The sequence below is a fragment of the Typopeltis vanoorti genome, chromosome 3 (assembly GCF_054136105.1).
Source record: "Typopeltis vanoorti isolate ZY-2024b chromosome 3, IOZ_Tvanoo_1.0, whole genome shotgun sequence".
In the NCBI taxonomy this organism is placed as follows: domain Eukaryota; kingdom Metazoa; phylum Arthropoda; class Arachnida; order Uropygi; family Thelyphonidae; genus Typopeltis; species Typopeltis vanoorti.
Genome location: NC_143551.1, coordinates 130,255,715 through 130,271,229, shown reverse-complemented (window position 1 = coordinate 130,271,229; position 15,515 = coordinate 130,255,715). Strand labels below are relative to the sequence as shown.

At 37.0% G+C, this 15,515-nt stretch overlaps 1 protein-coding gene across 9 annotated transcripts in view; it reads left to right on the top strand.

The window, feature by feature from the left end:
- The window catches only part of LOC150108568 (peptidyl-glycine alpha-amidating monooxygenase B-like), a 521,418-nt gene that overhangs the window by 271,127 nt on the left and 234,776 nt on the right, over window positions 1-15,515 (top strand). The window lies entirely within an intron of this gene.

Below are 15,515 nucleotides of genomic sequence, written 5' to 3'. Positions count from 1 at the left end.
AAACAAACTATAGGAGGATGATGCTGGTTGATAAAGCTGGCAAGTTGGTAACCAATGCAGAGGATATAGTTGAATTATTCAATGATCAGTTTATCAATGTATTTCAACATCAGGAGAAGCTGGAGTATAGAATGTATGGCAGAGGAAGAGCTGATGGTGGATAAGCAAGAAATATATGAGGAATTAAGTAAACTTGATGTTAATAAGGCAGTATCATCTGACAGCATATCGCCATATATCTTAAGGTAATGCTGTACAGAATTAATGGTGCCTATTTAGCATGAATCTCACAACAGGGCAAGTCCTAAAGGAATGGAAAGTGGGAAAAATTATTCCACTTCACAAAGGGGGGGGGGGGGATAAGACTAAGGCTACAAATCATAGATCAATCTGTTTTGGGTTGTTGTTGAGGTATTAGAGAAGTTGGTGAGGACTAAGATTCAGATATGGGTTGATAATAGTAGTATTCTTTATGATCCGCATGGGTTTGCTAGAGGAAGGTCATATTTCAACAATCTGCTTACATATTACAGTAAAGTGACAAATTCACTTGATAAAGCAGATGCATATATAGTGGCAAACTTTGATTTTTCAGCCTTTAATAGACTGCCACTTGACAAGCTGGTAGTTAAACTGAAACAGATGGGATTAGATAACAGACACTAGTAAGTTGGATAGCTGATTGGCTATCAGATAGGTATCAGTAGACTGTATATGGAGGAGTATTATCCCAACAGAGGAAGGTCACTAGTGGAATTCTATAAGGATCTGTTTGGGGACCATTATTGTTTAACTTGTATGTTAATGATATTGGGACTGGCTTAACTGGAGATGTGCAGCTGTCACCGATAATATGTAAAGGGAAGGGCTATGAAAAGTAGAGCAGATGTTGTGACTATGCAGAAGGATCTGAATAGATTATATGAGTGGGCAAATGATTGGAGCTATCAGTTTAATGTTGGCAAGTGCAAGGTCTTGAAATTTGGTAGTCAAGCTCAGGATGCAGAATATACAATTAATGGAGAAATTTTAAGGAGGTGGAGGAGATGAGAGATCCTGGGAGTGATGGTGGACAGAGACTTGAAGTTTAGGGATCACATTGCTAAAATTGTAAGAGCATCCCGTGGATTATGGCAATAATGAGGAGGATATTGACATGCAGAGGCAAAGGGTTATGGTTGTATAAGGCTTTGATCAGGCCACATATGGACAGGGAACCACAGATTTGGTTGCCTGGTATTCAGAGGGATGAGGGTATATTGGAGAAGGTCCAGAGAAGAATTACTAGGTTAGTGTCAAGTCTATGGAACGTCAGATATGAGGAGAAATTGAGGGAATATAATTTACAGAGCCTTCTGAATAGCAGAGAGGGGAATATGATTGAGACATATAAGTTGATGAGCGGTTGTTACCAGATTAATGGGGAGAAGATATTTCATAGAGTAGATGGCAGCAAGGGTGGAACTAGAGGCCATCCATGGAAACTGAATAAGGAGAGTGTGAGCATGGGAGTGAGAAGCAGGTTCTCTGTATGGAGAGTGTGGAAACTGAGAATGGGTTCAAGGCATGGCTTGATGATCTTTTGGCATGAGTGAGTATAAACCTTCCACGATGAGTCCTTTGACCCCATTGTGGTCATATAATAACAATAACAACATAACTGTTGTTTTTGGCAAGCATGTTTCAAACATTTCAGCATGCCTTTTAAACAAGTTTTGAATATCTCACAGGTGCTTAATGATTTTTTTTTTTTTTTTTTGAAGCTTACTGTACAAACAACTCCCCCCCCCCCCCCCCAATTTTGTAACTTCTCTAAGTCTGACCTTTCCTTTCTTTCATAGTTACATGATGATCAGTATTCATCTTTAAAAATTATGGAGACAACTACTATGTTAAAGTAAAACTTCATTTTAATATAAACCAAAATAATCACCCGATGTTTGGAACTTTGATATGAAGGTTCCAAACAAAAAAATGCCACATTATCTGGAGTATACACATATGAGGGGGGTACCCAAAAATATCTGGAATTATTTTTAAAAAAAATTATTAAAGCTTATAATACCATATTCTAGTCTCCTTCAAAGTACTCTCCATGTGAGTCAGTGCACCTGTCCCAACATTTTTTCCTCTACCGGAAACAGTTCTGGAACTGTTCAACTGAAATACTGTTTATGACCTCCAGCGACTTGTCTTTCACTTTGTCCACATCAATGAACTGCTGCCTTTTCATGGTTTTCTTTATCCATGGTAATAAAAAAAAAAAATGCCACATGGATAGAGATACGGCGAGTAGGGAGAGTGTGAAACAACTCTGTGAGCAAACGAGGCACAAATTCAGCACGCATTTCATTTGAAAAATTTTTGTTAAAATTCGCTGTCACAACCTAGGATAAATTTGTCTCTTCAGAAACTTGCTCAATGGTCTTTTGATGATCTTTATTGATTGCCTGGCAAACCTTTTCAATGTTTTCATCATTTTTGCTTGTTGAAGGTTGGGCAGATTGTGGTTGGTCTTCGACTGTACCCATTTCTGAAGTGAGAAAACCACTCATAGACCTGTGCTTTACCTAAAGTGTTGTCTTGAAAAGTGTGCCGAAGCATAACAATAGTTTCAGCTGCACTTTTACCCAAAAGAAAACAAAATTTCATGCGCACACTCTGTTACTTATTGTTAGCCATCACAAAATTGCCAAACTTGCACTAACAAAAAAAGCAGCCAGGACAACAAACCAGTTCACACAGGATGATGCCACTTGCCAGACTGGTTGTGGAAAACTGCACACTCATGATGCCTAGCAGAATCATCATTAACTAGAAAATGCATGCACGCTAAGTTCAGACTCTGGTTATTTTGGGGTGCTCCCTTGTATATACATTACCGGCGACATAAATTAGTAGGGATATATGTAAGTTTGGTTCACTTAAACCTTGATATTCGAGGTCTACCTACTCACTGATGAGACCTCAAAAACGGTTGAAACCGGTCTGGGTAGTGACCTCTTCTCATAATGTAAAACAATATATATACATCTCTTAGGAGCTGGGTTTTACATTATGAGAGAATATTAAAGTTAGTTCTGATATTTGGGGTCTACCTACTCACTGATGAGACCTCAATAAGGGTCGAAACCAGTCTGGGTAGTGACCTCTCCCCATAATGTAAAACAGTAATACATCTCCTAGGAGCTGGGTTTTACATTATGAGAGAATATTAAAGTTAGTGATGGAGCTTGCTCCACCTTTGCATGGAGTTGCCCTGGTGTTGTACTACCCAAGTGATCATTTACACTTGGGCTCGCCGATAGTTTTTTCGGCATGAAACTCTATGGATTTCAATCCGAGTTTTGGACCCGGCTATGAAATAAAATGTGATTTACCATCTCCCTTTCAATTAAAAAAAAAATTGTTGCAATTTTTAAGCAAAAGAAGTTGAAGAGTCCGATAAAATACCATTATGTATACATTTTTGCTACTTAAAAAGACACAGTATCGGAAACCGAGTAATGCAGTTTATAATCATTTGTTGTTCATAAAAAAAAGAAAAATAATAATTCGTTCCTAAAATTGAAGTGTAACAATCCATATTTGCAAAGAAAGAAAGCAAAATGTCATATTTATTTTACTAAATGTTATTTAAAAATATAGATATCTAACAAAATATTTTATATGTAAACAAACATTTGAAAATTTCTGAAAAAGAATCTATATTGTCAGTAAATTGAAGGAAATTTACTATTACTAAAATATATTCATTGCAAAGGCTGATCTGTGGTCATTTCAGGATTGATTATTTATTTTGGCAGATGTGAAACTTCTATTTTTGGAAAGCGACACAATAAATAAATTGTGCAGAAAAAGAAAAAAAAACCCACGATCAAATATCCTAGTACAATAAAGAAAATTCCAAGTAACACAGTACATGTAAAGACAAGTGACTCAAAAGTCGCTTGACCACAGTTAATCCGCTAATGCCTCTAAAATTGCCGTTAAGGATTAACAGCAGAGGAGGGTAAATACTTGATACAAGATAGAATGCCGATGAAGTTTTGATCCATGAAAAATTCTGGGGTGGTCTTGCTGTTTCATCCACCTTGGCCGGTAGGAGGGTTAAGACACATAGCGATGTCATCAAATTCAGTTGTCTTATTGACATCTAGCTTACTTAACTCCATGCTTGCTCACCATTGTCTTCTCACATTCTGTACGCTTGTGCTTCGGATTTCACACTGAGGATGAAGCACCCTGATGAATTGCTCACTGAATATACCTCGACTATGCCCTCTACAGCAGTTACCATACCACTTTCATCCATTAACATCGCCTTTCTCTCCATAATCATTTTTCTTCCTACTAGGCAAATTATGAAAAAACAGTCTCTAAGGTTTTTCTTGGTCTGATATGCTAATTTCTGCTCATACTGCACTTGTCCATACCAATTTAGTCACCCTCCTGATCTGTCCTTTGTAATCTGTGTGCAACCGATTATTATCATTATTCATTGTCTTCTGCCTCCAAAGTGCCTTCTTCTTCTTCCAAATTTGACCATGCTTTGTCCCTTCATCATCCATTTGACACCATTCCAAACCTTTTGACTTTCAGAATACATTCACACATTGATGCTGTTAATGTTATATCTTTGTCAGTTCCCAAACAATATTTATTTAATTTCCACTCAACTCCATTTCATGCTATAGCTCCAAGCTGTCGCCTAAGGTTGTTTTAATCACCATATTATGATGATAATAATAAATTCCCACATAAATCATTTTTCATATGATTCTGCTGTTGATGTCATTTTTCCACTACCCTAATTTTTTTTAGAACTCACATCTATGGGTTGGATCTGTAATCTCTGATCAATTGCTTTATTTCTAATCTGTTTCTCCGATCTATACATTTTACATTTGGTTTGAACATTGTCTTGTTTACTGCTGGTTTTCAGATTTGGCTTATTCCGTATAAAGTTATTTAGCTAGCTGCTAACTATACTAGCTTTGTTTATTCTGTTATTCATTTATGTATTTAATTTGCCACCTTAACAAACAATTGGACCAAAATAGTGAACTATTTTACTTGTCTATAACTTTTCAATGTTCTTGCCTGTTTTCACATTTGTCTGTTTATTGTTGATTTTCATTCCAAATTAGTTACTGCATTTATATTTAGGAATGTAGCATCATCAGCATAAAGTAGAGAGCTGAGATTAGCATCACTAATTTTTTATATTGGGTTTAATATCACTTTTCTTCATAATGTTTGATCCAATCCATATGGATGATGAATAACATTGAAGATAATGTGCGCCTCTGTCTTATACCTGATTTTTCATCAGCTCATCTTTCAATATCCCCCTCAATTCTGATTGCTGATTTAAACTAAAATGTAGACTATGTATTGCTTGATAGAATATCCATTCACACCATATAATTGTAAGGTTTTGAGCAGCTTTGCACTTGGTATCTTGTGATATGCCTTTACCAGATCTCTAATACTTAAATATAGTTCCTTGTCATGTTCACATAATTTCTCAACTGTTTGTTTTAAGATAAATAGCTGACAATCTGTTTGTTAAGAACCCAGTTTGTTCTTCCCCATGTTTTTCATTCACTATTTTTCTTAAACTTCTTTTAAAGTTTGCATGCATGAATGTTACCTGGAACAGTTTGGAACTCTGTAATTCTTACATTGTTTTATTTCCCTTTTTATAGATAGTTACTATGAGAGCTCTATTCCAGTTATTTAGAATTTGACTTTCTGACCATGCCAGTATAGCCACTGAAAACATTTGACCACCATATTGGAGCATATTTCGTTAAATGTCATCTTACGTCTTTCCACACCTGATAGGATTCTTCTTGAATATTTTCTACCACTGATCTTTCACTGCTTATTAATATTCTTTAAAAGTAATTACTCCAGACATTTAGAATATCTTTATCTTCAGCTTTTATCTCCTCCCTATCATCTCTAATTAGTCTTTTCTCTAGTTCTAAGCTTTTTCATTTAGCTTCCAGAATATTTTCTTACTTTCATGATAGATATCGTCTATATTTTACCAGTTTTCCCATGACTTCTGTTTGGCTACTTTTACATATATTTCATTAATGACACCTAGTTTTTGTGTCGGGTGGTGATAAGAGTTTATGTCTGTGTGTGTGTGTGTGTGTGTGTGTGTGTGTGTACACACACACACACACACACACACATATACACACAGTAAAACCCCGTTTTTATGTTCCCACAATTTGCATTTTCCTGCCATTTACGTCATTTTTCATTGGTCCCATCTTAAGGCCTATTTTTATGATATATTGTTTTCCCACCATTAATAACTTGATGTGGACGTTATTTCCTGTGATTTGCAGTTTTTTCTCGGGTTGCAAACTGATTTTCGAATTCATTTCCTCTCATTCAAATTGATTTCTGCAGAAATCTGTGCATTTCTGTTCCCAGATGGCATTGCTTTCGACTGTAGTTTTGTTTCCGCCATCGCAGTGACTTGCACGCTTGCAACAGTGATGTAGTGATGAGCAATACTGTGATTTTTCAATCACAATATGAATTGATACCATGAAGTTTTCATATCAGTAATTTTAAACTGTCAGTAGCTCACGGCACCTGTAACATGTTGTGATGTGATTTCACATTCATAGTGCTGTATTAAAATTGTGAACAGGGATCATACACACAAATTGTGAAATCACATTCACACTTCTACCAAGTAACAGTTGTTACTCATGAATATTAGATATCAGTGAATAAACCACAGTTCATGAAATATCGCTTCAGTAGCTTGGGTGTTTGTAGTCACAATTCAGAAGTAAGTGGTATATCACAGAATTTCTGCTATGTAATTTAGCATGCGATAGTTGCTTTCAAGTTGTGGTGGCGGATGATCCATGTTAGTAACATGGAGAAAAAGATAGAAAATGTATTTCAGTAGAAAAAAAGATGGCAATTCTGCGACATGTAGATTGGCATGCTAGAACACGTGTGTAATTAGCAAAAGATCGTGGACTCTCCGTATCCACTTTGAACACGATAGTAAATCACAGGTCAAGCATTGAATCAATGCAAAGCAATCTGGTGTTATGTCAAAAAAAAGAAAATATATCTGGACATCGACATGCGATGAATTGGATAAACTTGTGGCGGAGTGGTTTGTTTCTATGAGAGCATTGGGTATTTCAGTCAATGGTACTATACTCTGAGCAAAAGCCCTTGAATTTGCTGCAAGGTTAGGGATTGATGTGTCAAATGGATGGATTGATCGTTTCAAGACTCGTCACAATATTGTATATAATCAAGTGTGTGGAGAAAGTAATAGTGTTGCAGAGGAAACTGTAAACCAGTGGAAACATGAACTAAAGATTATTATTCAGGACTACGAACTGAAAAATATTTTCAATGTTGATGAAACTGGGCTCTTTTATAATATTCTGCCAAGTAAAACATTGTGTTTTAAAGAAGGGAAGTGTCACGGTGGAAAACTCAGCAAGCAGAGGGTAACTGTTTTGCTCATGGTCAATGCTGATGGATCAGAAAAATTACCTCTGCTGGTAATTGGTAAATTTAAAAAGCCAAGGTGTTTTAAGAACATGAAAAATCTGCCTACTAAGTAGGATGACTAGCAGCATCTTCACGTCCACCATGCATGCTCTGGATGCTAAAATGGGAACAGATCACTGCAAATTACTACTACTACTAGACAAATGTCCTGCACACCCTGAAGATCTGTAGCTCAGAAACATTAGATTAGTGTTTTTCCCCCTAATTGTACAAGTGAACTTCAGCCATTAGATCTGAGCATCATCCATGCATTTAAATGGAAATATAGAAAAATGCTTGTTGAAAAAAGCTGTGTTTATGCATGCTAATGGTATGGACCCAAAACAAATTGACCATATCAATCCTTGATGCCATGCATTATATGGCCAAAGCATGGTTGCATGTTCCTCCTAAACCATATCCAACTGTTTCCGGAAGGCAGGAGTTACGTTTGTGGAAGAGAAGGAACACCTACAGGAGGAAGAAGAAGATATGTCAGAGCCCAACAACTGGTATTTGATGTAGAATTAATCTTGAAATGAGTCTTCTTCATTTCAAGACTATGTTAATGTGGTGTGATCACATCAATGGTACCAAGTGTAGAAGACATCCTTTCCAACCACCTTGGTGAAGAAAATAGATAAATGTAAGTATTTGTAAATTCATTTATTTTTAGTTATTAGCATACTAGCAGTAAGTCATCTTTTTTTAGCCTTTTTTTAATGTTTTTTTACATTTCCTGCTATTTACACTTTTTTCCATCAGTCCCCTGGAAAGTGTAAAGTATATATACAGGCAATCTTTCCTTCACTGTTTATGGTAAGCCTACATATACTGGCCAATATATATATATATATATATTGGCCAGTATATGTAGGCTTACCGTAAACAGTGAAGGAAAACCTACCAGAGGGAAGACGTGTCACAAGTGCTAGAAATGAAAGTGTCTTCTTACTTTCAATTTCTATTGTAAATTGTATGTATTTGTGTTGTTTGTTAAGAACAGAATTGACTGGAAAGGCACCTGTTCATTACATCCCACCAAAATGTGGTATGAATGTAAATTTAAAGAGGCCTGTGAAATTCTTATTAACCACCCTAATCTTAACAATAATGATGATTTAAAAATCCCAAGATGGATGGCCCATATTCTATCCACATAGCCTTTTGTTCTAAGAATTCATTTTAAATAAAAATTAGCACTATTAATCCAGAATCTTAACCTTGATACTTATGTAAAATTATTCATTAGGTCACCACTATTTCTGTATTAAAGTATAAATATGAATTTGGTCTCTGACAATGATATAAATAGGATATAGCTTTGATGTAGATTTTTTCTCTACTAGAGGTCAGGCCAATAGAATAGCAGTTCATCGAATCATTGTCACTTTGGCATACTGTTTGAAATGTAATATAGCTTGTCTTTCTATACGTATATGGTTTACCTTTGAACAACGTGGGAATCAGGAGTGTAACCCCCCCCTGCACTGTTAGAAAATTCGCTTATAACTGTGGATTCCCCAAAAACTTAACTATTAATAAGCTTACTGTTGACTGGAAGCCTTACTGATGACATAAATAGTTGATTTACACATATTTTGTATGTTATATGTATTATACTGTATTCTTACAATAAAGTAAACTAGAGAAAATAAAATGTTATTAAGAAAATCATGAGGAAGAGAAAATACATTTACAGTATTGTACTGTGTTTATTGATAGCATTAGTTACGTTGTATGTTTACAAAATGAATCCTCTTTCTATCAGTACCTACATCAATACTGTCTTATATGATATGAAACACAGTATATGTTATATGTATTATTATTACCCAAGACCCCATGGAGTCAAAGACTCATCTGGGAGGTCCTTTTATCATACACACAGCTCATCATACATGCTTTAAACACACTAAAATTCTCCCACACTCTCAGGCAAGGCATTCCAATCATTCACAACTCTGCATGAAAAAAACCTGCTTCTCACACTCTCTTTATACAGTTAACATGGATGACGTATGGTTCTCCCCTGATCTCCCACTATTTTCTGTAGAACCTCTCCAGCATTGATCCTATAACAACCCCCCCCCCCCTTACAAACTTTTAGGTCTCTATCATATCTCCCCTCCTTCCTCCTGTCCACCAAACTCTGCAAGTCCCATCATCTCAATCTTTCCTCATACTCGACATTCCAGAGATTAGAAACTATCTTAGTCAGTCACCTCTGGACCCTTTCCAACATCTCTTCGTCCTTCTGAAAACCAGATGACTAAATCTGGGCACAGTAGGACACTGACTTCTAGAAGTGTAGAATCTCCCTACTTCTACAAGTCAGTGTCCTCCGCATCATTCCCTGAAGCCTTTGTGTTGTCTTCACAATCTTGGCAATGTGTCCCCTAAATTTCAGATCCTTATCCACTATCATCCCCAGATCTCTTATTTCCTCCACCTCCGACAATATATCCTCACCAAGCATAAATTATGCATCCCATTTTTGTTTTCCAAATTTTAAAACCTTACATTTTGCAACATTGAACTCACATCCCCATTCCCTTTCCCAATCACTCAATTTATTCAAGTCTTCTTGTAAGGCCACAACATCTTCTCTACTCTTTGTGGTTCATCCCAACTTTGCATCATCTGCAAACAGCTGAATATCTCCATCCAAATCTTCTCCATTATCATTAATATACAAGTTAAATGGCAATATCCTTAAAACATCTCCGAGGCACACCACTAGTAACTTTCTTTTTCTTGGATATCTCTCCCCCATACACAACTTGTTGATACCTATCAGATAGTCAGTCTCCAATTTAATGCACCAATCTAATATCCAACCCCATCCGCTTAGTTTGATTATCAGCTTATCATGTGGTAATCTGTCAAAAGCCTTTGCAAAATCTAAGTATATTACTGTGTATCCTTCTCTTCTGTCCATGGAAGCAGCCACCTTATTGTAATAAATAAGTAAGTGGGTTACTAAAAACATGACCTCCCTTTAGCAAATCCATGCTGTCCATCAAAGATAATACCATTGTTGTCAACCCAATTCCAGATCCTAGTTCTCACAAGCTTCTCCAACAACTTAACTACAACACCTGACACACAGATAGACCTATATTTTGATGCTTGAGTTCTCTCACCTCTTTTATGAAGTGGCACAATCTTGCCCTCCTTTATGAAGTGGCACAATCTTGACCCAGTCCTTAGGAGGACTGGGTCAAGTTCCACTCCTTAGGAACTTGACCCAGAGCAAAACTCGTGTTAAAAAAATATGTCAAGGCCAGCGTCAACTCCTTGGCACATTCCTTCAGAATACGTGGTGATATATTATCAAGTCCCACAGCTTTATTTACATCTAGTTTGCTCAACTCCCCCATACACCTCTTGCTCACTTACAGTCAGTCTCTCCCCCATCATCAACTGCTCTCAATCTCTCCGCAAAGTCTGATTTCACAAGTTTCACAAGATTGAAAGACCTTTATGAACTGCTCATTAAGTATCTCCGCTACACCTCCTGCAACAGCTGTCTTTATACCATTTTCTCCAATCAATGTCATTCTTCCATAATCATTCTTTCTTTTGCTGGCTACATATCAGAAAAACACCTTAGGATTCTTTTTGGCTTCATTAGCTAACTGCTGATCATACCTCTCTTTAGCTACCCTCACCAACCAAGTCACCCACCTTGCCTGGTGTTTGTAGTCCTCATGGAATTGGTTATTTCCACTTCTCTTATGCTGCCGCCATAATGCCCTTTTTCTCTATATTGCATTCTTAATCTCTTTATTCATCCATTTCACACCTACCTTATTTATTCTTCTCACCCTTGGAATGCATTTAGACATTGCATCTACTAGATATGTCTAAAAATCCCCCAAGCTACATTGATCTCTTTTCCATCTAACTCACACCTCACACCTGCAAGCTGTATCTTGAACTCTTCATAATCACCTCCCGTGTAGTTCTACATATACTGTTTTTTTACAGAGATCTTCACACTGCTGGCAACCATCCAGGTAATCACCTCATGGTTACTCTCACCAATTGGTGGGTGATTTGACACTTCATTTATAATTACATCCTCTGATGAGATGACCAAATCCAAGACTCTCAATCCTCGTGTGCCCTCTATTATATACTATCTGAGGTAGTTATCTCTCAAAAACTCAAGAAACTCATTTTCTTTACTTTCAGTTGCTATCTCATCATTCCAGTCTATATTGCCATAATTAAAATCGCCCATAATGATCACTCTTTTCTTATTTGCTTGGCTGATTTGATCATTCATTTCATAGTCACTACTATCCACATTTCCTGGTCTATAACAACATCCAACCAAGTATTTCATTCCATTCACCTCTATCTCACACCATACTGCCTCAAAACCACTGGCACTATTTGCATCTTGCATCTCTACTTTGTATGGACATAACTCTTTCTCTATCATCAATAGCACTCCCCCTCCCTTTTTACCCCTTCTATCCTCACGAAACACATCATACCCTTCCATCTCTATTTCTGTCAGATGTCATCCTCATCTGACCATGTGTCACTTATTCCAACAATTTTTGGGTGAACAGACTCAATTAGTGCAGTCATTTCATCTGCCTTGTTTCTTAAACTTCTAGCATTTGTATACAAACACAACAGCTCATTCTTGGATATACAGCTGGTTCCACTCATACCACTTATTCGGTGTCATATCTCCATGCTCATTCTCTTTCTGCTTATTCATTTTAGAATCCTCTTCAATTCCAGCTGTTTCTCTTGATCCAAGGTCATCCCATTTCTTTCCTGTCTAAACATGCTCTCACATCCTCTTGGAGCATCCACCTTCCTCACTCTGTGTACCCCTGTCCACCCTAAGCCTCACTGTTTCCCTTTTCATCTTGCACACCCATTTTCTCTCATTTTTCATACTCATGCCACTCACTTCCTCATTCATAACCACTTCTTCAATCTCTCCTGTCATACTCTCCTGCTCTTCCACATCACTTCTCACTTGATTTGATTCATTCTCTGTACTCGCTTCTCCACCTTCCAGCAGCAGTCTCTCCAAGCAACTCACACCATAATCACTCATATGCAGTCCATCATGTTGTGTCTTGAATAATCAAAATATAAGTGGGACAAAACATTAAATTATTCAGGAACAACTAATCTTGATTGTAGGTAGAGAATGTGGTGTTTTGACAATGAACGTCGTGTATATTTGTATAAATAACACTAAGATAGAAGTGAAGAAATATTTAATATGAAAAATATGTGAGACTTAACCTGTTTTGCAGGAAGTCTAATAGAAAAATTTATTTAGGGTATTAATTTATTTAAAGTAATTTGTTCATGTATTGTATTGTTAATATTGAAATTGGGGTCTTGCTAGCAACACAATAGAGTTAACCATGCATTTATATTCTCTCATGTATAATTTCTTGATTTAATAAATATGTTGCATAGCATTTGCCTGTGTCCAGCTTGTTATATGAATTCAAATAGCCACTCATAAAATTACCATCAAACCTAGCGGGAGGGACCCATGAGTATAAGTTGATATTTAGAGCCACGACTGCAGGGATTTGGGCACACTCCTCATAATTTTGAAAGTAAACGATGGAAGAGAGGACAAAGGAAGCATGAACATCTAAGAGAATCGAGAATGAAAATAAAAGGGAATATATATATGGATGTTGTTGTAACATCTTGCTAGATACGGGTTCCTGGGCCTCTGTAATTACTGAAGATTATCTTCAAGAAATCAAGCCCGGTGTATGGCGAGGTAGTTATAAAGAGAACGGGAATTGGTTTATTTATTGTTGGAAGTTTATTACTGTGTATCACTCTGAGAGAGCCACCTTGGATAAGAGTCTCGTCTATCCTTAGTATTGGCTGGCGCAGTTAAAATATAAATTTGTCAATATTTACCAGGTGAACTGTCTCAGAGGATATGTTTAATGGCGGCATCCCATACTTGGACAAAGCCCTAATCAAAGACTAAATTACATGTGACTAAACTTAAGACCGGCCAAAATATAGCTTGTTTAAAGAAAGGGAAATTTGTATGAGTGAGTAGGGTACACATAACTAACAAGATTAGATAAAGATATAAAGGTCACATAGTTAAAGAATACGAAAATGATATAAAGGATAGGTTCATAACAAATGGCGCAGTCAGTTGACAGGATGTGATTCGATCCCGAAAATAAAAGTTAGTAAATTGATCAATCCCAGTGAGTTGGTCTTTGAATTCATATCAGGCAGTCAAGAGATTATAAGGAAAAATAGAATATTTGAATATTTCTGTAACATTTTATTGTGAGCCAAGATACTAACATGTCTCTACCTACAAGTTCTAATATAGATAACGAAGAATTTTTTAGAACCATAAATCCACAGCAGGTATTCCCACAGTTCTCTGGGGAAGACACTGATGATGTGGTTGCCTTCTTCGAATATATTGAGGAACTAAGAAAGATTTGCTGCTGGAGTGATTTCCAACTAATTGTATTGCTACGCAGCAAATTAGTAGGGAAGGCCAAGACTTACTTTCAATCATCACCAATCCTGAAAGAAACCCGTGATTATGGAAATTTCAGAGAGATCTTAATCTCAAAATTTTCCTGACTAAAGATTGTAGGGCAGAACCTCTGGAAGCTGCAGGAGATAGGGAGAAGGTGTCTGATTTCTACAACAGACTGCTCACTCTCTCAAATACCTTTGGCGTCTCCAGTGAAGACAAACATCACTTAGAATGTGCCATCTTCCAACATTTCAGGACAAGTTTGAAGCAGGAGTTGAAAGAGACAGCATTTGGAAAGGGCATATCCAATTTAGCTGAATGCTACAAGGCTGTAACAGAACGAGAACAAATGCTCGGAGACATTTGTCCCGCATCTACCGCCAGCTACATTAACGTGATTGAGGAGACGAAGCATTCCAATTGCGAGAATGAATCTAGCTCATGCATAGAGACGAGTAAGGATCAAAGGGATAGTGAGGAAATAAGAGAAAATACTGTCAACACTAATCAAGAGGCTGAAATAAATATAAACATCACAAAAGAAGAAGTAGGGCTAACAAATATGGAGCTACGCACTTTTATAGGACAAGAAATTGAACAACTACAACAGCCTTTAATAGACCGTCTTGATGCTGCACTAAAGCAGCTGGCGGCAATAATGGAAAGGACCTCAAATTCGGCTGTACCACAAACCAAGAGAGCTACTGAATTCATCAGACAAGAAGTAGAAAGAATTCAACAGCCTCTTGATGCTGCACTAAGACAGATGGCAGCAATGACAGAATAGAAACCCGAAGAGTCTCTACCAAAATCTGAACAAAGTAGTGGGCAAGGAGAAAGAAAGGGGACTCCTCGATGTTTTAATTGTGGTAAGATTGGGCATTTTGTCCGAAATTGTTTTAGTAACAGGAGACCCTCCTATAGAAATAATAGATATGAGCCGAGATTTGGGCACACTCCTCATAATTTTGAAAGTAAACGATGGAAGAGAGGACAAAGGAAGCATGAACATCTAAGAGAATCGAGAATGAAAATAAAAGGGAATATATATATGGATGTTGTTGTAACATCTTGCTAGATACGGGTTCCTGGGCCTCTGTAATTACTGAAGATTATCTTCAAGAAATCCAAGCCCGGTGTATGGCGAGGTAGTTATAAACTAAAGAGACCAATTAGATTATCAGGGATCTCAACATCAGAGATATATGTAACAAAGAAGGTTAGGGTAAAGTTGTACTTACCTAAATTTAACATGAGTGTTTGGCAAGATTTGCTGGTCCTCCCTAGGACATCTTGCCCAAGTGTACAAATCATCTTGGGAATAAAGTTTCTAGAGAAGTACAGATTCTCATGCGACTTCTCTCGTAATGAAATATCCCTCATGGGAAGAAAACAGTCAGGTAAAGGGAGAAATAATAATGGAAAGATAATTAGGGAATCA